At 45.4% G+C, this 25833-nt stretch overlaps 1 protein-coding gene and 1 long non-coding RNA gene across 2 annotated transcripts in view; one reads left to right on the top strand and one right to left on the bottom strand.

Annotated features, from left to right (window-relative positions):
- The window catches only part of LARS2 (leucyl-tRNA synthetase 2, mitochondrial), a 537549-nt gene that overhangs the window by 177240 nt on the left and 334476 nt on the right, over positions 1-25833 (top strand). The window lies entirely within an intron of this gene.
- Positions 1-25833, bottom strand: part of LOC141052766 (uncharacterized) — a 77532-nt gene that overhangs the window by 8746 nt on the left and 42953 nt on the right. Inside the window, exon 2 of the long non-coding RNA XR_012220886.1 lies at positions 9-71. This is a non-coding gene — a long non-coding RNA (uncharacterized lncRNA). The remainder of the gene's footprint in view (positions 1-8; positions 72-25833) is intronic.

Below are 25833 nucleotides of genomic sequence, written 5' to 3'. Positions count from 1 at the left end.
AATCTTACCTCCCTCACCATCATGTTCAGCCGCCAGCACCTCCAAGATTCTTATTGCCTCCTGCTCCTCTTCTGTGGGAAAAAGACACTGGAGATCATTATTAAAGAAATACCTTTTAAAGAGCAACGATCTGGCAAACAGGTTAAGATCTTTTACAGCTGTAAAGGTATCAAAACCAGAGGTGGGTGAGAAAGTAAAGCCTCTTTCCAATAGTGACAAATCAACCCTTGTGAGAACATGTTGACTAAGATTAATCACCTTATTATCCTTATGGTATGGTTCGGATTGATTCATTAAATGTCTTTTATAAGGATGGAACGAGTGGTCCCGTAACTTGCGGGGCCCACCAGTATCATAGGATGAGGTCGAGACTTGAGATCCATCAGATTGCCCACCTATGGAGGTAACTGAAGTGCTAGAGAATGAACGATGTAATTTAGGATTATTGCTATTTCTCCATAGGTAGACTTTTTTCATCTGATAATCTTTGACGTCCCTGTTGAATTTAGTCAGTTGGTTTTGCTGGATTTTTTTAACCACCATGTCCATAGATTTCTCTAGATCGGTTTCAAACGATTGGATTTTATCAGGAGAACAGCCCTTGCGGATCTCTTCATGACACAAATCAATAGATTTATCAAGCATCTCTATATTACCAGAGTAGAAATTAACCAAAAGTTGTAAGAAGGTTAGAGAGCACACATTAGATGCTTCCTCCCATTTTGTAATAAATGTGTCATCCTCAATGGAAAAAGTGGGTGTGACGTCTGCCTGCGGTCTGGACTGCAGCCAGACAGCACCCCGAGAAACACTGATACCCTTTACCCCTATACAGGGATCTGGATTTATAGCAGAGCCCAGGAGGCACTGTCTGAATAGGAGCAATGACCAGAGCAGGACGGTCGCCAGAAAGGTGTTCCAATACAGGACACAGAGGCAATGATATCCGAGACTAAACCAGTCAGGCAGCAATGGTACAAAAACAGTAGACAGTAGCAGAGTCAGATTCCAGGCCGAAGCCAGAGTCATAAACCAGGAGAGTCGCAGAGGTACAGAATCGTTAGGCAGAAGCAGAGTCAGAATCCAGGCCGAAGTCAGAGTCATAAACCAGGAGAGTCGCAGAGGTACAGAATCGTTAGGCAGAAGCAGAGTCAGAATCCAGGCCGAAGTCAGAGTCATAAACCAGGAGAGTCGCAGAGGTACAGAATCGTTAGGCAGAAGCAGAGTCAGAATCCAGGCCAAAGTCAGAGTCATAAACCAGGAGAGTCGCAGAGGTACAGAATCGTTAGGCAGAAGCAGAGTCAGAAGTCCAGGCAAAAGTCAGAGTCAGTCAACAGCAATTCACACAGTAACACGCAGGGGAACCAAGAATATATCCGGCGGCTTGCAAGCCCAGTCCAAAGGTATTTGAGGGATCAGGTCATCCCTCACAGGCTCCCGGGCTGATGATGTCATCAGGACCGCCCCCAGGACCAGACCTGATGACGATGCACCAACCCCTTCATGACTGACAGAGGAGCGGAGTCTGTGTCCACTAGACGCCTGCGCAGAAGCCCTTTCACTGTTGCCGCCATTACTCGGGCGCGAGCCACGGCGCCTCACAGTGGCTGAGGGCGGAACAGCAGGCCCTGAATTCGACGATGACATGTCAGTCCGGCGCCTCCTGGTAGCCGAGGCCTGGACAGCAGGCCCCGAGCCCGAGAGCGGCGTGACAGTCCGTCGCCTCCTAGTGGCTGAGGGCGGAACAGCAGGCCCCGAGTCTGACGGTGACATGACAGTACCCCCCTCTCCAGGAGGGGCCTCCGGACCCTCAAAACCCGGTTTGTCAGGGTGAAGAAGATGAAATCTCCTAATTAATGCCTTGGCATGGACGTTCCCCGCAGGAACCCAGGACCTTTCTTCTGGGCCGTAGCCCTTCCAGTGTACCAGATACTGTACTGAGCCCCTCACAAGGCGGGAGTCAAGGATACCCTGGACTTCATACTCCAGAGCTTCCCCGCCCGAAACAGGAGGAGGAGGGGACTGAACAGGGTGAATGGGAGAACGATAAGGTTTGAGGAGAGACCTGTGGAATACGTTAGGCAATTTGAATGACTGTGGAAGTTTTAAGCGGAAGGCTACTGGGTTAACCACCTCGATAATTTCGTATCGGCCGATGAACCTGGGACCTAGTTTGGCGGACGGTACCTTAAGCTTGATATTTTTTGTAGAGAGCCAAACCTTGTCACCAACTCCCAGGTGCGGCCCCTTAGATCGTCGTCTATTTGCAGCCGAAGCCTGTCTAACCTGAGCCCCTTTCAAATTAGAATTAACCTCAGACCAAATCGTTTTTAGCCGATGTATATTTTGCTCTACCCCAGGGAGCTCCGACATCCTGGCCGAAAACGACCCAAAGCGCGGATGTAGTCCAAGGTTACAAAAGAAAGGGGTAGTTTTAATGGAGTCTTGATATCGATTATTGAGGGCGAACTCAGCCAATGGCAAATGTTCCACCCAATCGGTCTGATGTCCTGACACATAACAGCGGAGGTATTGTTGCAGAGCTTGGTTAGTACGCTCAGTTTGACCATTAGTTTCGGGATGGTATGCCGAAGAAAAGGACAACTCCACACCAATGCGTCTACAGAATGCCCTCCAGAACTTCGAGACAAACTGGGTACCCCTGTCGGACACAATATTTGCCGGAACGCCGTGCAGACGTACAATGTGCAGGATAAACAACTTACTTAAAGTCTCAGAGTTAGGCAACCCAGACAGGGGAATAAAATGTCCCTGCTTGCTGAACCTGTCTACCACCACCCAGATACAAGTTTTCCCATCTGATGGCGGCAGGTCTGTAATGAAATCCATGGAGATGTGGGTCCATGGACTCTCAGGGGTGGGCAAGGACTGAAGCCAGCCGGCAGGGCGACTATGGAGGGACTTGGCGCGGGCACAGACTTCACACGCTGAAACATAGTCCTTACAGTCCTTGACCACCGTCGGCCACCAAAAGTTCCTAGTTACCAACCTGGTGGTATTATTGAGACCCGGATGGCCTGCCAGGACAGAGTCGTGCGATTCTTTTAGAACCTGCAGACGAAGGTTAGCCGGAACGAACAATTTTTGGGGGGGCGTAGTGTCAGGAACTTGCTCTGAAGACCTACGGATCTCCTCCAGAAGGTCCAAAGACACTGCCGACACGACGATTCCATTAGCCAATATTGGGACTGGTTCACCGTCCTCGGTCTGTGTGGGGCAGAAACTGCGAGAGAGGGCATCTGCCCTCACATTTTTAGTCCCGGGGCGGAAGGTGATTATAAAATCAAACCTGGAGAAAAACAAGGCCCACCTAGCCTGCCTGGGATTTAGTCTTTTGGCTGACTCTAGGTAGGTTAGGTTTTTGTGGTCTGTAATAACAGTGACCTTGTGTTTGGCACCTTCGAGGAAGTGGCGCCATTCCTCGAAGGCTCATTTGATCGCCAGTAATTCCCGATTACCGATGTCATAGTTTCCCTCCGTGGCAGAGAATTTGCGGGAGAAAAATGCACATGGGCGAAGCTGAGTGAGGGATGCAGTGCCTTGCGAGAGCACTTCTCCCACTCCGACTTCGGAGGCATCTACTTCAACAATAAAGGGGTGGTCCAAGTTTGGTTGCATCAACACCGGGTTGGCCACGAAGCACTCCTTTAGTGTAGAAAAAGCTCGGGTTGCCTCAGGATTCCAATTAGTCACGTCCGCCCCTTTTCGGGTAAGGTCCGTGAGTGGCTTGGCAATCTCAGAGAAACCCCTGAAAAACTTGCGGTAATAATTCGCAAATCCCAAAAACCGCTGCAGCGTTTTCAGCGATTTGGGTTGCACCCAATCCTTAATGGGTTGAATCTTGGCAGGGTCCATGCGAAACCCCTTGCCTGAGACCATGTATCCTAAGAACTGTACCTCTTCAGCAAAAAAAACACATTTTTCTAATTTCGCATACAAGGAGTTTTTTCGCAGTCTCTGCAATACCGAACGGACGTGTTGAGCATGTGTCACAGGGTCAGCCGAATAAATCAAAATGTCATCCAGATACACAACGACATACACCCCACAAATGTCCCTGAAAATGTCATTGACAAAGTGTTGAAATACGGCAGGTGCGTTACTGAGTCCGAACGGCATTACAAGGTACTCAAAGTGACCAAGAGGTGTATTAAAGGCCGTTTTCCATTCGTCACCGCTTCTTATGCGGACCAGATTATATGCCCCCCCGGAGGTCAAGTTTAGTAAACCAGCGGGCTCCCAGTAGCTGATTAAACAGATCAGGAATGAGTGGGAGCGAGTACTGATTTTTTACAGTAATTGCGTTCAGCTCACGATAATCGATGCATGGTCTGAGTCCACCATCTTTTTTTTCTACAAAGAAAAACCCAGCTCCTACAGGTGAGGTGGAAGGTCTAATAAAGCCTTTACGTAGGCTGTCTGCTATGTAGTCATTCATGGCTACACGCTCCGGACCCGAGAGGTTGAATATTCTCCCTTTAGGGAGACGGGCACCAGGGACCAAGTCTATAGGACAGTCGTACTCTCTATGAGGAGGTAGTTTCTCAGACTCCACTATGGAGAAGACATCTTCATAATCTCCGAATGCATATGGAATGGAGGGGTTTTTAATTTTAACTTGGTTCACTGACAGTGACATACAGTGATTCTGACACCGTGGACTCCAGCGCACGATATCACCTATGCGCCAGTCAATAACTGGATTATGCTGGTGCAACCATGGCATGCCTAACACAACTGGATCTGATAAATTGTGTATAACAAAAAAATGACATTTGTTCGTTATGTAATGTCCCCACTGACATAGAAATTTCGTCAGTAATGAATTCCACGCCTCCCTGGTCTATAGATGTACCATTAATTGTAATAGTCTGAATAGGCACTTTAAGCTTTAGCAGAGGTACACCCAGACTCTTAGCAAATAAAAAATCCATAAGGTTGCCGGCAGCACCACAATCCACATAAGCCTTCACACACAGACGTTTCTTAGCAAAAGAAAGGGAAACTGGTAACAACAGTTTGGCCGCTTTTGCGGGCAATACCTGACCCCCAGCGCTGTCCAGAGGGCGATACTCCAGGAATGTGGATTTCCAACAGCCAGCATTTTCTTTGAAGCTTCCAGGCTGCAGCATGCTTGAGCCTGAGAGTGACCTTCCAGGCTGTGCAATGTAACAGGTGTTTGGGCCAGGAATCAGCTCAGTCAGGAGGAAGAAAAAAAAAGGTAAGGAAAACTGCTTTTATATGTGTTAAGTATAGACACAAGAGCAGTTTTATTTTTTTGGGCCGGATATAATGTGACGTCTGCCTGCGGTCTGGACTGCAGCCAGACAGCACCCCGAGAAACACTGATACCCTTTACCCCTATACAGGGATCTGGATTTATAGCAGAGCCCAGGAGGCACTGTCTGAATAGGAGCAATGACCAGAGCAGGACGGTCGCCAGAAAGGTGTTCCAATACAGGACACAGAGGCAATGATATCCGAGACTAAACCAGTCAGGCAGCAATGGTACAAAAACAGTAGACAGTAGCAGAGTCAGATTCCAGGCCGAAGCCAGAGTCATAAACCAGGAGAGTCGCAGAGGTACAGAATCGTTAGGCAGAAGCAGAGTCAGAATCCAGGCCGAAGTCAGAGTCATAAACCAGGAGAGTCGCAGAGGTACAGAATCGTTAGGCAGAAGCAGAGTCAGAATCCAGGCCGAAGTCAGAGTCATAAACCAGGAGAGTCGCAGAGGTACAGAATCGTTAGGCAGAAGCAGAGTCAGAAGTCCAGGCAAAAGTCAGAGTCAGTCAACAGCAATTCACACAGTAACACGCAGGGGAACCAAGAATATATCCGGCGGCTTGCAAGCCCAGTCCAAAGGTATTTGAGGGATCAGGTCATCCCTCACAGGCTCCCGGGCTGATGATGTCATCAGGACCGGCCCCAGGACCAGACCTGATGACGATGCACCAACCCCTTCATGACTGACAGAGGAGCGGAGTCTGTGTCCACTAGACGCCTGCGCAGAAGCCCTTTCACTGTTGCCGCCATTACTCGGGCGCGAGCCACGGCGCCTCACAGTGGCTGAGGGCGGAACAGCAGGCCCTGAATTCGACGATGACATGTCAGTCCGGCGCCTCCTGGTAGCCGAGGCCTGGACAGCAGGCCCCGAGCCCGAGAGCGGCGTGACAGTCCGTCGCCTCCTAGTGGCTGAGGGCGGAACAGCAGGCCCCGAGTCTGACGGTGATGTGACAGTGGGGATGACTTTAACTCTCAAACCTCTGGGGATCATTTGATTTGCTATATATTTCTCCAGGAATAACCTGTTCCACCACAGTCTAGAACGTTTGAGGAGTAATGTTTTCATATGTTGCAATTTGGCATCCCAACTTGAATCAACCATCTGTGGAGCACTGCTCCCCCCAGAACCAAACACCTGGTCCACTTGATCGAGCCAGACTTTATCTCTTGCTCGATAGTCCATCCCGTCCACAACCAGAATACCTGTGCATAACACAGTGAAAATGTAATAGAATAAATAGGTAGAAGACATAATAATGTGGAGGCCGGATAAGCAATGGTTAAACGGCCATAGAAAAATGATCAATAATATATATTGTATATCATGATCCACATATTAAGACTAACCAATAAAGGAACACTGCACATTTAATAGAAACTACCCAAAAAGAAAAAGCAGTCAAAATTCCATAAAATACAAATTTTATTAGATAATGTTTAAAAAATATTATAAGGACATACAGTGCATGTTTGGGGAGAGACAGGAAATATGACAACAACATGGTCAAAAAGGACCAACCAAACTGCGAGCATAGCACCAGGAAAAAAATGTGTAGGATATACGCAGATTACCAATAATCGGTCAGGGAAAAATGGCAACCATTAATATGGCAAGGAATGTACAGAGACATCACCAGGAAGAAAATGTGTAGGATGTATGCAGATTACCAATAATCGGTCAGGGAAAAATGGCAACCATTAATATGGCAAGGAGTGTACAAAGACATCACCATGTAGCCCAAGGCTACTGCCCTTTCAAATAAAGGAATTCCCTGCCCATAAAGTGCACATAGCATACATAACCGATGCCCAGTAAAGAATCACAAATGGAAGCGAATAGCAATATTCCTATACCTGGAAGCAGTGGTGGCAGTGAGGTGGATCCAGTCCCCGACGCGCGTTTCGGAGTCAGAGGACTCCTTCCTCAGGGGGCGTTAGAGAGAGGTGCGACCACCGAGATTGTATAGCGCGCGCCCGCCAGAGGCTGTCTGCGCGCACGAGATGCCCGCCCCGCGCCGACCGGATCCATGCCGTGACGTCACCGGAAACACGCGGGCCCACGTGATCCAGCACGTCAAGCAGGGAGCACAGGCGGCCGCGCGACGGACACCACGCATGCGCACAGACAGCGTCGGGCAGGAGCCGCCATACATACAAAGGGCAAGAGTATGGGAAAACAAAATATGTAAGGGGAAGTTAGGTACTACTTGTGTATACACAAATGAACCATGCCAACTATGCACTGCATAATATCAATGCATAGAAAATAGTATATCGGCAAAGAACATGGCATGTAAGAGTAACTAAATAGGTGTAACGGCAGCGTCAAAAAGTCATATGCATTACATATATTGGAATATACAACATAGAATATGAAGCTCACCAACATAAAACCATTGTACAATACATGATGCATAAATATATCCCTATATGGATAGATACCATCACAGTGATATAAAAAACATACATAATACATTGTATACTTCAAACATGCCATTATACCTAGAGAACATCAATAAATACCCCATACAGATGTACATATATGGGTAAATGCAAAATACAAAAGTATACACAAACACAAAACACAGTACATAAACATACATAAAAAATACATATATACCGAAATGGGTAATACCCAACCCATCAGTCTACCATAGGTAGATATATAATATCCCACATAGGTATAGATATAACCACACAAGAGATTCCAAAGACATCATCATGGATCCATCCGTCAGCCGACTTTTATGATTCCAAAAGAACCTCGGACCCTTCATAATCTCAAAGGACAATACGTCATGTTCGAATCACTAGAAAGATTAAAAGAATAAAAATTAAAAATGACATAAAGAAAAACACAAAGCTCATATTAAAGTATGTTGGATGAATTACAAGTATGGGGCATATGAAATGTTTTCATTTAATCCACGTGGATGGATGGTACCCAACGTCCAGATCCATCTGGTTTCGGACCTAGCCAGCCTATTAGACAATTTACCACCCCTTATATTGATGTTAAGAGCATCAATGCCCCTTATTCTTAAGAGTGTGGCATTACACTGGTGCAAATCCTTGAAATGCCTAGGTAGCGTCTTCAGGCTTGAATCATCAGTACAAGTGGCGGCTGACATTATACCCAGGACATGTTCCCTAGTACGTACCTTCAATTGCCGTGTGGTCATGCCCACATAAATGAGCCCACACGGACAGGTAGCGTAATATATCACGTACCGAGTGGTACATGATATACGTTGCTTAATGGAAAATGTCCTGGTACCATCAGAATTGGTAAATGAAGTACTACGTTCAATATTAGGGCAGGCTATGCACATGCCACAGGGAAAGCAACCATGTCTAATCGGATGATCATCCAAAAAAGTATGTGCTGGATGGTCAACATAATGACTGGCCACCAATTGGTCACGTAGGTTCCTAGCCCTTCTATAAGAGATGGACGGATAATCCGGGAGAAATTTACTCAAAATAGGATCCACCATAAGGATAGGCCAAGCCTTTCTCATTGCATCACGCATCATTCCATGTTGGGGATGAAAGGAGGTGATGAATCTCACAACATCATTCCCCTTAGATCTATTACGATCCCTGTAGAGCAGCTCATTACGGGTAGAAAATTTGGCACGTTGGTAAGCCTTTTTTATACTCCGTTTGCTGTATCCACGTGCTAAGAATCGAGATCTTAGTTCATTAGCACGGTTCTCAAAATCCATATTGGTGGAACAGATACGGCGGAGTCGTAAGAACTGTCCCACAGGGATAGCTTTGATGAGATGATGCGGATGACAGGATGAGGCATGGAGTAAAGAGTTGGTAGATGTCTCCTTGCGGTAGATATCAGTTTGTATGATTCCTTTAGTATCCTTTTCAACAGAGACATCCAGAAAATTGATTTTTTCCGGATCCCACGTCAAAGTCAGCTTGATGTTAAGATCGTTGCCATTCAGAATGGATATAAATTGCAGGAGGTCGATGGAGCTGCCCTGAAAGATAAAGAAGATGTCGTCGATGTAACGCGCCCAAAAAGGGACACGTTCAATCAACCCCTGTTTATCAGACAGAAAGAGATCCCTCTCCCACAGCCCCAGGAAGAGATTGGCATAGGACGGCGCAAAGGCCGCACCCATGGCAGTCCCCTGGAGCTGCAAGTAGAAGGACCTCTTAAACACAAAAAAATTGTGTGTGAGAGTGAACTCTAAAAGCTCCAGGATGAGGTCCCAAAGTCCCATAGAAATGGTGGAGGTGGATAAATAAAATCGTACGGCACGTAGGCCGTCGATATGCTTGATGTTGGTATATAGGGACTCAACATCAACCGAAGCAAGAAGAGAATCACTCTCCAAGCAGAGTCCATCGACCTTCCGCAAGAGATCACCAATGTCCTTAAGGAAGGAGGGCAAACTAGATACCAGCCGCTGAAGATGATGGTCAATCCATTTGTTGATGTTCTCAAGGAAATTCCCACGACCAGATATAATAGGTCTGCCCGGTGGTGATCTGATGTCCTTATGTATTTTGGGCAGGAGGTACAGTGTGGCTATAGTAGGTTCTTTTACGGTGAGTGCCGAAGCCAGCTCTTTGGTGACAATGCCGTTAATCACGGCCCTGTTGATGATCAAATCCAATTTGGCAGAAAAGGCCGAGAGGAGATTGTAAGTAAGTTTTTTATAGCATACCGAATTATTTAATTGGCGGAATGCCTCTCTCTCGTACATTGCCGTAGGCCAAATCACCACATTGCCACCTTTGTCAGCTGGCTTCAGCACTACATCCGGAAGATTTTTGAGATACCTTAGCCTCACCCTTTCTTCCCTGGTCAGATTGTCACCCCTGCCATATTTGGGAATCTTCCTGAACTCATCAGTCACCACTAGAGTTGAGCGATACCGTCCGATACTTCAAAGTATCGTATCGGATGGTATCGGCCGATCTTTAAAAAAAGTATCGGTATCGCCGATTCCGATACCGGAAGTCCCATTCAAGTCTATGGGACTTCCGGTATCGGAATAAGAAAAACCCTTTCCTGCCTTTGTACAGCCTCTCTGGGGTCTGTACGGGCCTTTCGGGGGGCTGTGCCGGCCTGCCAGGGGGTCTGTGCAGGCTCCGGTGGTCTGTGCCGGCCTGCCGGGGGGCTGTGCCGGCCTGCCGGTGGTCTGTGCAGGCTCCGGTGGGCTGTGCCGGCCTGCCGGGGGGCTGTGCCGGCCTGCCGGGGGGCTGTGCAGGCTCCGGGGGGCTGTGCAGGCCTGCCGGGGGGCTGTGCCGGCCTGCCGGGGGGCTGTGCAGGCTCCGGGGGGCTGTGCCGGCCTGCCGGGGGGCTGTGCCGGCCTGCCGGGGGGCTGTGCCGGCCTGCCGGGGGGCTGTGCAGGCTTCGGGGGTCTGTGCAGGCATCGTCCGATGGGACTACAAGTCCCATCGGGCGATGCCTGCTACCATGACAGTGATTGACACATTAGCCAATGATGGGACAGTAGTAGTCCCATCATCCGGCTAATGTGTTAAATGTTAAAAAAAAAAAAAAAAAAAAAAAAATACTACATACATACTACATGCATGCTACATACATACTACATGCTACATACATACTACATATATACTACATACATACTACATACATACTACATGCATGCTACATGCATGCTACATACATGCTACATACATGCTACATACATGCTACATACATGCTACATACATACCACATACATACTACATACTACATACATACTACATACATACTACATACATACTACATGCATGCTACATACATACTACATACATACTACATGCATGCTACATACATACTACATGCATGCTACATACATACTACATGCTACATACATACCACATACATACTACATACATGCTACATACATACTACATGCATGCTACATACACACTACATGCTACATATATACTACATACATGCTACATACATACTACATATATACTACATGCATGCTACATACATGCTACATATATACTACATGCATGCTACATACATACTACATACATACTACATGCTACATACATACCACATATATACTACATACATACAATACATTCATACAATACATACATAGACATACAGTACATATAACATAGAGTAACATACTTACCAATACTTGTCACATTGTTCCCCGAAGCCATTGTCTTTTCCGGAATAAATATTAACATAACAAACCACAAAAATACTCACCCACGATCCGAAGCAGTCCACGAGTGTGTCCCACGACGATCTTGGGTAGAGAACGGCAGCATCAGATGATGCTGCCGTTCTCTACGGGCTGCAGGAATCCAATGATGGAAGGTAGGTATCCTTCCGCACTGTATTCCTCCGCCACTTAAAAAAAAAAAAAAGTCCCTAGTCTCACTTTATGCCATTGCTGTGTGGGAATTTATCCGGCCTCCACATTATTATGTCTTCTACCTATTTATTCTTTTATAATCCATATTTAGAAACCATAGAAAATAAAATGAAGGCGATGCAAGCTGTGTACAAAAACTGTTGTTGCAAACACTTTACAACCATCATTCACACGCATTGGTGAGAATAGAGCACGAATATTTGGGCTAAAATGACAAATATGAGCAAAAGGTCAAACCACATAGTCACTTGCTCACAACAAATACATATACCATGCTCATATGGTCAAATATATATCCAGCACTAAAACAAACCTCTCTCCCAACCAAGGGATAGAGGTAAGAAAGGAACATTCAATTTATGTGTGACCAGGGTCAGGCTGAGTCTTAAATGTTATGTTATGGACATAAATCAATGGGTATTCAACCATAGGACAAACATCCCTCACGAAAGGTCCACAGAAGAACAATGGAGCCCAGGAAAGGGGTAATGAGGTATAAATATTCCTATGTATAGCCGCGTCAAACCCTGTACCAGACCTTGCCACGCCAACATTTTCTCTTGCCCCACGAGAAGCATCCTCCTCCCCTAAATAATCATCCCCATCATCATCCTCCTCCTCCTCTTCGTCTTCTTCCTCCACCTCGTCCTGGAGAGGTCCCGGAGCAGACAATGGCTGACTGTCATCAAGGAATCCCTCCTCCTCTTCCTCCTCATCTACCTTGGCTGCAGATGCCTGCTCCTTAATGTGCGTCAAAGTTTGCATGAGCAGACGCATAAGTGGGATGCTCATGCTTATGATGGCATCATCTGCGCTTGCCAGCCGTGTGCATTCCTCAAAACACTGAAGGACTTTACAGAGGTCTTTCAGCTTCGACCACTGCACACCTGTCAACTCTCATGTCTGCCCTCAAAGTGCCTGCCTGTGTATCCTCCCACAAATGCATTACGGCCTGCCTCTGTTCGCACAGCCGCTCAACTATGTGCAGGGTGGAGTTCCACCTTGTTGCAACGTCGATAATTAGGCGGTGCTTGGGAAGGTGGAGCAATCGCTGCAGCTTCTGCATATGACTGGAGTATACCACCGACCGGCGGATGTGCGAGCACAGTCTTCGAACCTCATGGAGCAGGCCTGTTAACTCCGGATAATTATTGAGGAAGCTCTGCACCACCAGGTTCAAGGTGTGAGCCAAGCAAGGTATGTGTCTGAGTTTTGAAAGGGCTATTCCGGCCGTTATCACTAACTACCTTGCCTGCCTCAAGATGTAGACTGCCCAGCCATGACTCAGTTTGTCGCTGAAAGTAGTCGGCCAGTACCTCTGCGGTGTGTCTGTCGCCCAAACACATCATCTGCAACACAGCCTGCTGACGCTTTCCACTAGCTGATCGATAGGGGGACACCTCGTGTGCAACACTGGCAGCTGCGGATGGAGTGCTCGTGCGACTGCGCTCTGTGGATGAGCTTTCGCTTCTGGAGGAGGAGGAGGAGGGTCGAACGCCTACAGCCAACTGTTTCCTATGCCGTGGGCTAGGCAGCACTGTCCTACCACCGCTGTCCCCTGTGGACCCTGCATCCACCACATTAACCCAGTGCGCAGTGATGGACACGTAACGGCCCTGGCCATGCCTACTGGACCATGCATCAGTTGTGAGGTGCACCTTTCCACTCACTGATTGCTTGCGTGCATGGACAATGCGGTCCTTCACATGAAGGTGGAGGGCTGGGATGGCTTTGCGAGAAAAGAAGTGGTGACTGGGTAGGTCATAGCGTGGTACTGCGTAGGCCATGAGTTCGCGGAAAGCTGCGCTTTCAACCAACCGGTAGGGCATCATCTCTAACGAGATTAGTTTCGCAATGTGGGCGTTCAAACCCAGTGTACGTGGAAGAGAGGAAGAGTACTTTCTTGTCCTACTCATAGTCTCTGGTAAGGTGAGCTGGACTTGAAAGCTGCATATGGTGGAACTAGCGGTGGACATGGCGGACTGAGAGAGGGTTGATGATGGTGATGGAGTTGGTGTTCTTTCTGATGGCCTAGATTCAGTCTTTCGTTGATATAACATTGTGATTCCCTGACTGCTTTGGCCTTGCGATGACACCTCAACATTTGCTGCTGGTGGTGTGCTAAATGGTGGGCTTACAGTGGGGGAAACAATGTAGCGCTGCTGACTACCTTTTTTGGGAGCAGTTGCACATGTGGTACGTGAGGTTTGGTAGTCCGTCCACGCTTGCAAGTGCATGGTGGTTAAATGTCTAAGCATGCAACTGGTATTCTATTTTCTCAGATTTTTACCTCGGCTAAAGGTCTTTGCGCACTTCTTACAGATAACCTTTGTCTGATCATTAGGATTTTGTTCAAAAAAGTGCCACACTGCACTCTTCCTACTATGGAAGACATTTTGAGGCCTTGCACGCTGTGCTATTTTGAACGTCTGGCCAAGCTGTCCTGCAACTCTTTAGCTTTTTGTAACCCGTTTTTGGACTGCTCCGGGCCTAGCAGATAACAGCTGTTGCGATGTCGATGCCTGCTGCGGATGCTCCTCCTCCTCTTCTGAGCTATTGGCAGCGGCACCCTCTTCCCCCAATGGATGCCAATCTGGGTCAACAACTGGGTCATCCATCACCTCCTCTTCAATGTCATGTGCACCTTTCTCTGTGTCACCGTGTATGGTGGTATAGTATGCGGGAAGGGGCACCTGAGTTTCATCAGGGTCAGATTCTGGCTCAGTACACTGCGAAGACAATGTAGTGCTCTGAGTGAATGTCCCAGCAGATAAATCTAGCAGTGGCTGTGCATCAGTGTACTCCATGTCAGATTCATCTTGGACTGGGGAATTCACGATTTGACTTGATAACCCAGGCATGGTATGAGAAAAGAGCTCCATGGAGTAATCTGTAGTGTGGCCTGCCGCATCCTTCACTTTTGGTAGGGGTGAAGGACACAAGGAAAGATGTTGTTCCTGACCAGGAGCCTCCACTGACGATGCAGTGCTTTTATTTTTTGAAACTTCAGAAGAGGAGGCGATAGAGCTGGAGGCTGTGTCAGCAATGTAAGCCAAAACTTGTTCCTGAAGCTCCGGCTTTAAAAGCGGTTTACCTACTCCCAGAAAAGGGAACCTACGAGGCCTTGAGGAGCCAGACAATGACGCCGGCTCAACACCTCCTGCCTTATGTGTTATTGCGCTTTTGCTACAACCAGCAGAAGCACCACCACCAACACCATCATCAGGACCAGCTGGCAACCCCCGCCCACTTCCACGGCCTCTTCCACCATACTTCTTCATTTTTTTAAAAGGGTACCCAAAATAACAGCTATATGGTACTGTAAAACAAGGTAAAGGGTCTATAGAGTATTGGTGAGAATTTTAATCTCACTGTAGATTGGAGGACGCTGAACTATTGTCTCAGGCCCAGTATAGATTACACCGCTATGTGACAGGCAGAAATTGTCTGGTGTATGAGAAGGCAGAAGCTGTATAGAGTATTGGTGAGAATTTTAATCTCACTGTAGAGTGGAGGACACTGAACTATTGTCTCAGTCCCAGTATAGATTACACCGCAATGTGACAGGCAGAAATTGGCTGGTGTATGAGAAGGCAAAAGCTGTATAGAGTATTGGTGAGAATTTGAATCTCAATGTACATTGGAGGACGCTGAACTATTGTCTCAGGCGCAGTGTAAATATAGATTACACCGCAATGTGACAGGCAGAAATTGGCTGGTGTATGAGAAGGCAAAAGCTGTATAGAGTATTGGTGAGAATTTGAATCTCAATGTAGATTGGAGGACGCTGAACTATTGTCTCAGGCCCAGTATAGATTACACCGCAATGTGACAGGCAGAAATTGGCTGGTGTATGAGAAGGCAAAAGCTGTATAGAGTATTTGTGAGAATTTGAATCTCAATGTAGATTGGAGGATGCTGAACTATTGTGTCAGGCCCAGTATAGATTACTCCGCAATGTGACAGGCAGAAATTGGCTGGTGTATGAGAAGGCAAAAGCTGTATAGAGTATTGGTGAGAATTTGAATCTCAATGTAGATTAGAGGACGCTGAACTATTGTCTCTGGCCCAGGACAGATTACACCGCAATGTGACAGGCAGAAATTGCCTAGTGTACGACTAACTACAAGGTGTATATAGAATTGGGCAGAATTGGAATCTCCCTAGAGTGTAGGTTTGTAAGAACGGACAAACTCCTCGACTTTTCCTTACAGAGTCACACACGTAGATAGCTTCAATTTGGCCATGATAACAGCCGTTACATGGTACTGAGAAAGGAGCGTGCACGTACACCGCTGTACGGTGTATGTAAAATTGTCAAGCTCCGTGTTTTTGTATACGGACTGACACACGCTGTCTCTCTCTAGTTTTGAATGTAATCAAACAGCAAATATACTTAACTGTTTGAAAAACAGACAAAACTATAAGGTGTAGATCTGTAAGAACGGACAAACTCCTCGACTTTTCCTTACAGAGTCACACACATAGATAGCTTCAATTTGGCCGTGATAACAGCCAGTACACGGTACTGTGTGAGGAGCGTACACCGCTGTACGGTGTGTGAAAAAATGAACGCTCAGTAACTCACCAGGGCAAAACAATAAAATTTGGATTGCTTTGAAAAAAGCAGTTTGTTCAGCAGTGTGAAAACAGCAATGCAGCTATCAGGGAGCCTTAGAAGGCAGCCTAATAACCAACAGAGCTGATGCACCGAAATATAGCCTCCCCTTGCACTGCACAGTAACTGGTGTGTTGTACAGGCAAAATCGCTAGCAGCAGAAGTAGTTTTTGGTATCTTCTTCCCTGCCTAACGCTCTCCCTACAGAATCAGCAGCAGCAGCTCTCCCTATTCTGAGATCAGCATAAGTAACATGGTGGTCGGCGTGCACGCCCTTTTATACCCCCTGTGACGCCACACAAAGCAAGCCAATCACTTGCATGCCCTTCACAAACATGGTGGAAACCGCTGCCTATGTCATCAGGTTGCCCACAGTGTCCGTTCTTCCTGATTGCCTGAAAAAGGGCGCAAAAGCATCTTTTGAAACGCGACTTTGACGCGATGGTCGCCGACCTCGCGGCCGACCTCACGCTAAGGTCGGGTTTCGTTTTATGAAACCCGACTTTGGCGAAAGTCGGCGACTTTTGAATTTTTTCGACCCGTTTCGCTCAACTCTAGTCATAAACTCCTTTTCTCGTTTATTAACGATATTGCATGTAAATGCTGAGTCCAGTAAGTGGTCAAGTTTAGCTTTGAACGCATAGGATGGATCCGAGGGGAGAACCAGAAAATCTTCTCCTCCTTGTGAACCCCTCCTCATTCTCATCCAGCAAGTCTAGCAGGTCTCTGAAAGCCTGTCTCTCAATCAAAGGGAGGTCATCGATAACAGATGGCTGATGGTGCAACAATCTGAAAGTGAGCTGTCGACATCCGGGGGTGCATCAGAGGAAGTCAAAGATGCAGCATTCAACGTCTCCTGTTCTGCCATGCCTCCCATTTGTACCTGGGAGACCACGCCCTGAAATTTCGGGTACGTTTCCTTTGGGACGTGTCTCTTCCGTCGGCCCCTCCTGTTGTGCCTTCGGCGTCGCTTTGTTCGGACGATAAAAAAATCGCTAGATGGAAGTTCATGCAATGAAGCAATATTTTTCTCTGAATCCAAAGTTGTACCCAGGGTCCTCTTGTTGCCTTTATGTACCCATCTATAGGTCCGTCCATTTTTAAAATCAGTTTGATTCCTCTTAAATTTTTGTTTCTTACCCCCAATCACTTCTTTTTCAAATTCATCAATGGTAGATTTAAGTTGAATCTGAAAGGGTTCAACCAGCAATTTCTTATCAAACTTATCCATTTTGCCTTCACTGGTTTTAATCTTATCTTTAATAGCAATCAAAATGCCACAATCGTGCTTTGTAAGCATATCCATAATGACATTAGAGCACTGCAACAAACCACTCTCCCAAGTTTTTTGAAAGGCCTCGTCCGCCTCCCAGGCAGGAAAGATTTGTATCCTAAACCCCCTAGGGACTAAACCACATTTTTTATACTCCTCTAATGTCTTAATGTTCCACCACGTTTTGGTGAGTGATTTGTGTAAGCCCATTAATTCTCTAGAAACACTCTGAAAATCCACATCACCTGTGGTACGGCCAGCTGTAGCAGCCGGGCTATCATCAAAAACACCACTAGCCTGGTTAATCCACGCAGCTTCCCTAGCCGTTAAATCCATGCTGTAATATACGTAAAAAAATGTAATAAGTCAGAAACTAACAATTAATACTAGATCGTGTGCCAACACCCAGAAGCAGTGAAGGAACAAGCAACCACAATAAATGTGAGCGGAAACAAGAAACGGGGGCACTACCGAACTATTAAGGGGATCCAACCTTGACCTATAGCAGAGTAAGTGATTAACAAAGAAAAAAGAAATAGGCCACATAGCAGGAGATCACCCTAGATAGGAGATAGCATAAACAATTCAAATTTTATTCAACACAGAAAAACAGACAAGAAAATTGTTAAAAACATTAAAAATGGTCAAACATATGACACATATACACATTGCACAAAGCTCATAATAGAGCATACCACCTACTGCTAAACACTCCACAATGTGAAAATGACCCTAGGTCCATGTAAACAGCATACCAGAGTGTGAAAAAATACACCCGTTTAAATAGAAATATTTAACCATGCAGAAGGTAGAAAACACTCTCTGTGTAGTAAAGGTGGACAATAAATTCATTACCTGAAAAGAGGGTTAACACTAATACCATAAGTCACCACAGATAGAGATATACAGTGGGGCAAAAAAGTATTTAGTCAGTCAGCAATAGTGCAAGTTCCACCACTTAAAAAGATGAGAGGCGTCTGTAATTTACATCATAGGTAGACCTCAACTATGGGAGACAAACTGAGAAAAAAAATCCAGAAAATCACATTGTCTGGTTTTTTTTCCTTTTATTTGCATATTATGGTGGAAAATAAGTATTTGGTCAGAAACAAGCAATCAAGATTTCTGGCTCTCACAGACCTGTAACTTCTTCTTTAAGAGTCTCCTCTTTCCTCCACTCATTACCTGTAGTAATGGCACCTGTTTAAACTTGTTATCAGTATAAAAAGACACCTGTGCACACCCTCAAACAGTCTGACTCCAAACTCCACTATGGTGAAGACCAAACAGCTGTCAAAGGACACCAGAAACAAAATTGTAGCCCTGCACCAGGCTGGGAAGACTGAATCTGCAATAGCCAACCAGCTTGGAGTGAAGAAATCAACTGTGGGAGCAATAATTAGAAAATGGAAGACATACAAGACCACTGATAATCTCCCTCGATCTGGTGCTCCACGCAAAATCCCACCCCGTGGGGTCAGAATGATCACAAGAACGGTGAGCAAAAATCCCAGAACCACGCGGGGGGACCTAGTGAATGAACTGCAGAGAGCTGGGACCAATGTAGCAAGGCCTACCATAAGTAACACACTATGCCACCATGGACTCAGATCCTGCAGTGCCAGACGTGTCCCACTGCTTAAGCCTGTACATGTCCGGGCCCGTCTGAAGCTTGCTAGATAGCATTTGGATGATCCAGAGGAGTTTTGGGAGAATGTCCTATGGTCTGATGAAACCAAACTGGAACTGTTTGGTAGAAACACAACTTGTCGTGTTTGGAGGAAAAAGAATACTGAGTTGCATCCATCAAACACCATACCTACTGTAAAGCATGGTGGTGGAAACATCATGCTTTGGGGCTGTTTCTCTGCAAAGGGGCCAGGACGACTGATCCGGGTACATGAAAGAATGAATGGGGCCATGTATCGTGAGATTTTGAGTGCAAACCTCCTTCCATCAGCAAGGGCATTGATGATGAAACATGGCTGGGTCTTTCAACATGACAATGATCCAAAGCACACCGCCAGGGCAACGAAGGAGTGGCTTCGTAAGAAGCATTTCAAGGTCCTGGAGTGGCCTAGCCAGTCTCCAGATCTCAACCCTATAGAAAACCTTTGGAGGGAGTTGAAAGTCCGTGTTGCCAAGCGAAAAGCCAAAAACATCACTGCTCTAGAGGAGATCTGCATGGAGGAATGGGCCAACATACCAACAACAGTGTGTGGCAACCTTGTGAAGACTTACAGAAAATGTTTGACATCTGTCATTGCCAACAAAGGATATATCACAAAGTATTGAGATGAAATTTTGTTTCTGACCAAATACTTATTTTCCACCATAATATGCAAATAAAAGGAAAAAAAAACAGACAATGTGATTTTCTGGATTTTTTTTTCTCAGTTTGTCTCCCATAGTTGAGGTCTACCTATGATGTAAATTACAGACGCCTCTCATCTTTTTAAGTGGTGGAACTTGCACTATTGCTGACTGACTAAATACTTTTTTGCCCCACTGTATAACTCATGAAGTGTCTTGTCCAAATGCAATAAAAAAGAATATATTAGAGGCAAACGGTTTAAATCACCCCCTTTAGGAACATATATTGCACTGCTTCAAAAATACACATGAAGCATACAAATAACCCACATGGTCTAAGCCCCTGAAATAAGGAGAGAGAGGTATAAGCTAAAATAGCCTCCTACAATGGTCAGCACATGTTCACATTAGCGATATACAAAACCCATGTAGAGAAAGGTATGGGCAAAAATAGCCTCCTACAATGGTCAGCACATGTTCACATTAGCGATATAGAAAACCCATGTAGAGTGGAGCAGGCAGAGTGGAAAGACCCGACGCGTGTCGCCACACTTGGTGGCTTCATCAGGGGTGCTAACTGCCTGTCTGCTCTGCCAATATATGTGATTATTTAATTAATCAGGGGCAGCTGCGCTGCTGCGCTGCTGCTTACTACCCCTGACGAAGGACACTGATCCGAAACACGGGTCGGGGAGTGCTCCGCACACTGGTGGCCTGCCTTATCTATATTCAGGTATATAGTATTTTACCGATTACTGTTTAGCCATTTCATTTAAGCGGGTAGGACTTTTTTCTATGGCTCCAAATACATATGACCTGCCATTCCATTAATCTTGTGATTATTCACCTATGGTGCAGTGTTACAACATTATTTCTTTATGTCCTTCTTACCCTTTATGGCCATTCAGCAGATAATATAAGATTTGGCCACTGCATATACTTACATATACCCATATAACATTATAATGTTATGACATAATTCGTCATTGCTATTCTTAAATTTCCTTATCTGTATATAATGCTTATATTTTAGTGTGTGGAAACCCTTTTTGTGCTTTTGCACTTATTTTCATATCTTGTACTAAGTAAATAAAGGCATTTTTACTTCATTCCTCCTGCCTCTATATTTTATTTATGTACACTGTACATGTGTTTATATATCTATATTAATTTTATATTCATTATTATGAGTGAGTACGGTGTTATCGCAATCGCTATGTGATTTGTATATGTGTGTATATATATATATGTATATACAGTGGGGCAAAAAAGTATTTAGTCAGTCAGCAATAGTGCAAGTTCCACCACTTAAAAAGATGAGAGGCGTCTGTAATTTACATCATAGGTAGACCTCAACTATGGGAGACAAACTGAGAAAAAAAAATCCAGAAAATCACATTGTCTGTTTTTTTTTTCCTTTTATTTGCATATTATGGTGGAAAATAAGTATTTGGTCAGAAACAAAATTTCATCTCAATACTTTGTGATATATCCTTTGTTGGCAATGACAGAGGTCAAACGTTTTCTGTAAGTCTTCACAAGGTTGCCACACACTGTTGTTGGTATGTTGGCCCATTCCTCCATGCAGATCTCCTCTAGAGCAGTGATGTTTTTGGCTTTTCGCTTGGCAACACGGACTTTCAACTCCCTCCAAAGGTTTTCTATAGGGTTGAGATCTGGAGACTGGCTAGGCCACTCCAGGACCTTGAAATGCTTCTTACGAAGCCACTCCTTCGTTGCCCTGGTGGTGTGCTTTGGATCATTGTCATGTTGAAAGACCCAGCCACGTTTCATCATCAATGCCCTTGCTGATGGAAGGAGGTTTGCACTCAAAATCTCACGATACATGGCCCCATTCATTCTTTCATGTACCCGGATCAGTCGTCCTGGCCCCTTTGCAGAGAAACAGCCCCAAAGCATGATGTTTCCACCACCATGCTTTACAGTAGGTATGGTGTTTGATGGATGCAACTCAGTATTCTTTTTCCTCCAAACACGACAAGTTGTGTTTCTACCAAACAGTTCCAGTTTGGTTTCATCAGACCATAGGACATTCTCCCAAAACTCCTCTGGATCATCCAAATGCTCTCTAGCAAACTTCAGACGGGCCCAGACATGTACAGGCTTAAGCAGTGGGACACGTCTGGCACTGCAGGATCTGAGTCCATGGTGGCGTAGTGTGTTACTTATGGTAGGCCTTGTTACATTGGTCCCAGCTCTCTGCAGTTCATTCACTAGGTCCCCCCGCATGGTTCTGGGATTTTTGCTCACCGTTCTTGTGATCATTCTGACCCCACGGGGTGGGATTTTGCGTGGAGCACCAGATCGAGGGAGATTATCAGTGGTCTTGTATGTCTTCCATTTTCTAATTATTGCTCCCACAGTTGATTTCTTCACTCCAAGCTGGTTGGCTATTGCAGATTCAGTCTTCCCAGCCTGGTGCAGGGCTACAATTTTGTTTCTGGTGTCCTTTGACAGCTGTTTGGTCTTCACCATAGTGGAGTTTGGAGTCAGACTGTTTGAGGGTGTGCACAGGTGTCTTTTTATACTGATAACAAGTTTAAACAGGTGCCATTACTACAGGTAATGAGTGGAGGAAAGAGGAGACTCTTAAAGAAGAAGTTACAGGTCTGTGAGAGCCAGAAATCTTGATTGCTTGTTTCTGACCAAATACTTATTTTCCACCATAATATGTAAATAAAAGGAAAAAAAAACAGACAATGTGATTTTCTGGATTTTTTTTTCTCAGTTTGTCTCCCATAGTTGAGGTCTACCTATGATGTAAATTACAGACGCCTCTCATCTTTTTAAGTGGTGGAACTTGCACTATTGCTGACTGACTAAATACTTTTTTGCCCCACTGTATACACATTCATGAGTATATACTTATTGCACATTCCTCCATGTTTTTTATCCTGAACTTGGTGGGTTTTTAGGTTTTTATTCTGAATGGTTTAGCCATTCAATTTTTTCCTTGGACATTTAACCTGCTACTATTCTATCTTATATGTGAGGATATGTTTATCTATTTGTAGTTTCTATTATTTCTGCATATAAGTAATATTTTGGTTTATGTTCATTTGTTCGGTTTTAACAAAATTTAACTGTAGGCCACAAATAGTAGAATTTTCAACTCACTGAGATGTGATCCGCATGACGGCCAAACCCCTCAGAAAAGGTCAGAGAGACCCAGTACCTGCGCACTGCAGTACTTTAAACTGCCCTCAATAGGGCAGATAAGATAATTATGCCTGCGCAGGAGCACGATGCCAGGGAATGATTAAGAAAGCAGGAGGGCGGCATCGCAAGAAAATGGGAGGTGTCAGACCCGAACCTGCGACACCCATCAGACCGGACTGCATTGGACCGCCCCCCCCTGGTGAGTATAATAAAACTTATTTTTCTTATCTTGCAGGTCAGATCGGGGGCTTATCTACAGCATTATAGAATGCTGTAGATAAGCCCTGAAAGGCAGTGGCCATATCTTATATTGGCCAAAACTGCTGCTGGTTCACTTTAAAATAGTTGGCTTCTAGGTAACTATTTTTTTTCTCCAAACTGGTGTCTTATCTAAGACACTACAACAAAATTTAACAGTAGGCCACAAATGGCAGAATTTTCAGCGCATTAAGATATGATCCGTGTGACGGCCAAACCCCCGTTTAAGACACAAAAAACTGAGGGCACAACTAATGAGTAAATATGTGGTATCTCCCACCACATGCCAAAAAGTAATCAAGAGACAAAAAAAAGTGGAAAAAGCAGCGTGTAAAGGCAAGGATCACCACAAACGGTATGACAAATAACAATTTTTAATTTTTATTGAGACAATTAAAGTTAGACAAGCAACAGACAAATTTAAAAATAATTAAAAAAACAAAAAAGGTTATCAAATGTACAACAGCATGAAGGGCCTCATAAGTGCCCCACACGTAGGAAAAAACCCTCCTCCACTATGTGCACCAGGAGTATGTTATAATGAAACACAGATAGAGCCACTGACAATAATGACAAAAAATAATCAAAACACACCAGAAAAACCTGGAAATTTGTCAAAAGATACAATAGTAATATCAGTGGCAAACAATAATTATCCAGGTAAGACCAACAGAGTCAAAATGAAACATAATACAGTAGAATAACCAATAGTTGCTGCCTAAAGCCCCCTAAAACACATAAATGGAATCCTGAAGAGGGATAGATGAAAACAAAAACCTTCTGAGAAATAAACAGAGGGTGGGGGGGAGAGGGTAATTAAGGCTGAATAAGACCTGTTGGATCAAGGAGAAGAAGAGTGACCGGTCACAAGGGGGAGAGGGGGAAAGACCCCACGTGTGTCTCCACACCGCGTGGCTTCCTCAGGGGAAAGTGAGGGGGAGGGAGGCTTGTCAACCTTATGTAGTCAAAGTCATTAGATAAATCGTCAATTAGTCAAGTGTGAGAGGCTGGTCAAGAACAGCCAACAGAGCGTAGTCATGGGAACCCAGCATAAACAAACTTACCCCTGAACAAGAGACCTGTGTATCAATAGAGGCAGACGCAAAAAGAACTACAAGAAAAAGGACCTTGCGGTCACGTGATGGTTAAATCAAATTAATAATATGCCACAAAGGGCTATAAACCCATATTTAGACACAAAGCCAAGGTGTTTGAAAAAAACAGTGAATGTGAACATCCCATAGAGGTTGGAAAAATGGGACCAGGCTTAGAATACATAATACGTCGATAGTTAAATGAATAAAAGCAAACAATAGGATCTTAGGTCATGTGACCAACTCAGTCAAAGACGCATGTGAGGCATCATATGTAGCCATGGGCAACGCGCAGTACCTAATAAAGCATGTATCAATAGTCCGGTGAAAAAAAATTATAGAGCACCAGAACAGCAGTGCTTTAAGATCGTATGTAAAATAAGCATGTCCGTGTGCACACACAGAGCCGAAAGGAAAACATTGTATGCATTCCAACCGCAACACAAGGTATCCAATAAACAAAAGATGTACCATTTAATCAAATACAAAGAACTTCATTATTTTTTATTTTTCATCTCATTTATTATGTTTATTTTGCACAACATCATATAGTATTGTGCAAATAAAGTGCTGACGCCAAGATGTGAACCACAATATTTCCATTATTTATTTATATATCTGAGCGACGCTAGTGGGTCGCCCTCCCAGCGCTGTGGGGTACTCGGTGCCGGGCCGGTGTCAGGGGGATGTGTCACAGCAGCGGTGACCCGGTCCGCGGTCCTGGGCGCCCAAGTAATGTGGGAATGTAGTTAATGGAATAGTTTGTGACGCCACCTGTGGTGCTCGGCAAGGGAGGTGTTAAGCCGACGCTGCATGCAGATCCACTGGGACTGATGGTAGGGTGCAGCAAGGGTGTAAAAGCTCCCCACAGGTGAAGCTATAGTCCCAGGGCAGTGTAGAGGTGGATGGCATGGTGATGTAGCAGTGCCGTAAAGGTAGGAAGCAGACAAGACACAGCGGGGTGCAATTTCTGTACCTTTACTTGATAACTGCAGTCCAGGGTCCTGATTACAGATGGTAACGGAGCAGGCTAGCCTGGAAGCAACTCAAGGATTCTCTCTCAGCAGACGGGCTGTGCAGTTTCCTTCCTAGCGCTCATTTGAATGAAGTACTCCAAGTATTGAGTTACTCTGAAGTTCCTCCTGTCAGATGTTCCCAAGAACCTTACTTGCATGGCAGACAGCTGTAGCCTATCTCAGGGGCTCTTTTCTCCTGAGTCCCGGCTCTCTATCCAAGCTGCTGTTGTGCCTCAAGTCTTAGATGGGAGTAGGGCATTTACAGCAATGGAGTCTGCCACATACACTGCCTGCCTGCCTAGCACTGATATTTATATACCCACATACACTGCCTGCCTGCCTAGCACTGATATCTATATACACCTTGACTAGTCCTCAGAAGGACTGTGGGTTGAGATGG

This window comes from Dendrobates tinctorius, unplaced genomic scaffold (genome assembly GCF_039654945.1).
Source record: "Dendrobates tinctorius isolate UK_male_01 unplaced genomic scaffold, ASM3965494v1 ptg000162l, whole genome shotgun sequence".
NCBI classification, from domain to species: Eukaryota; Metazoa; Chordata; class Amphibia; order Anura; family Dendrobatidae; genus Dendrobates; species Dendrobates tinctorius.
The sequence above is the reverse complement of the archived record's forward strand: the minus strand, read 5'-3'. Positions and strand labels throughout refer to the sequence as shown.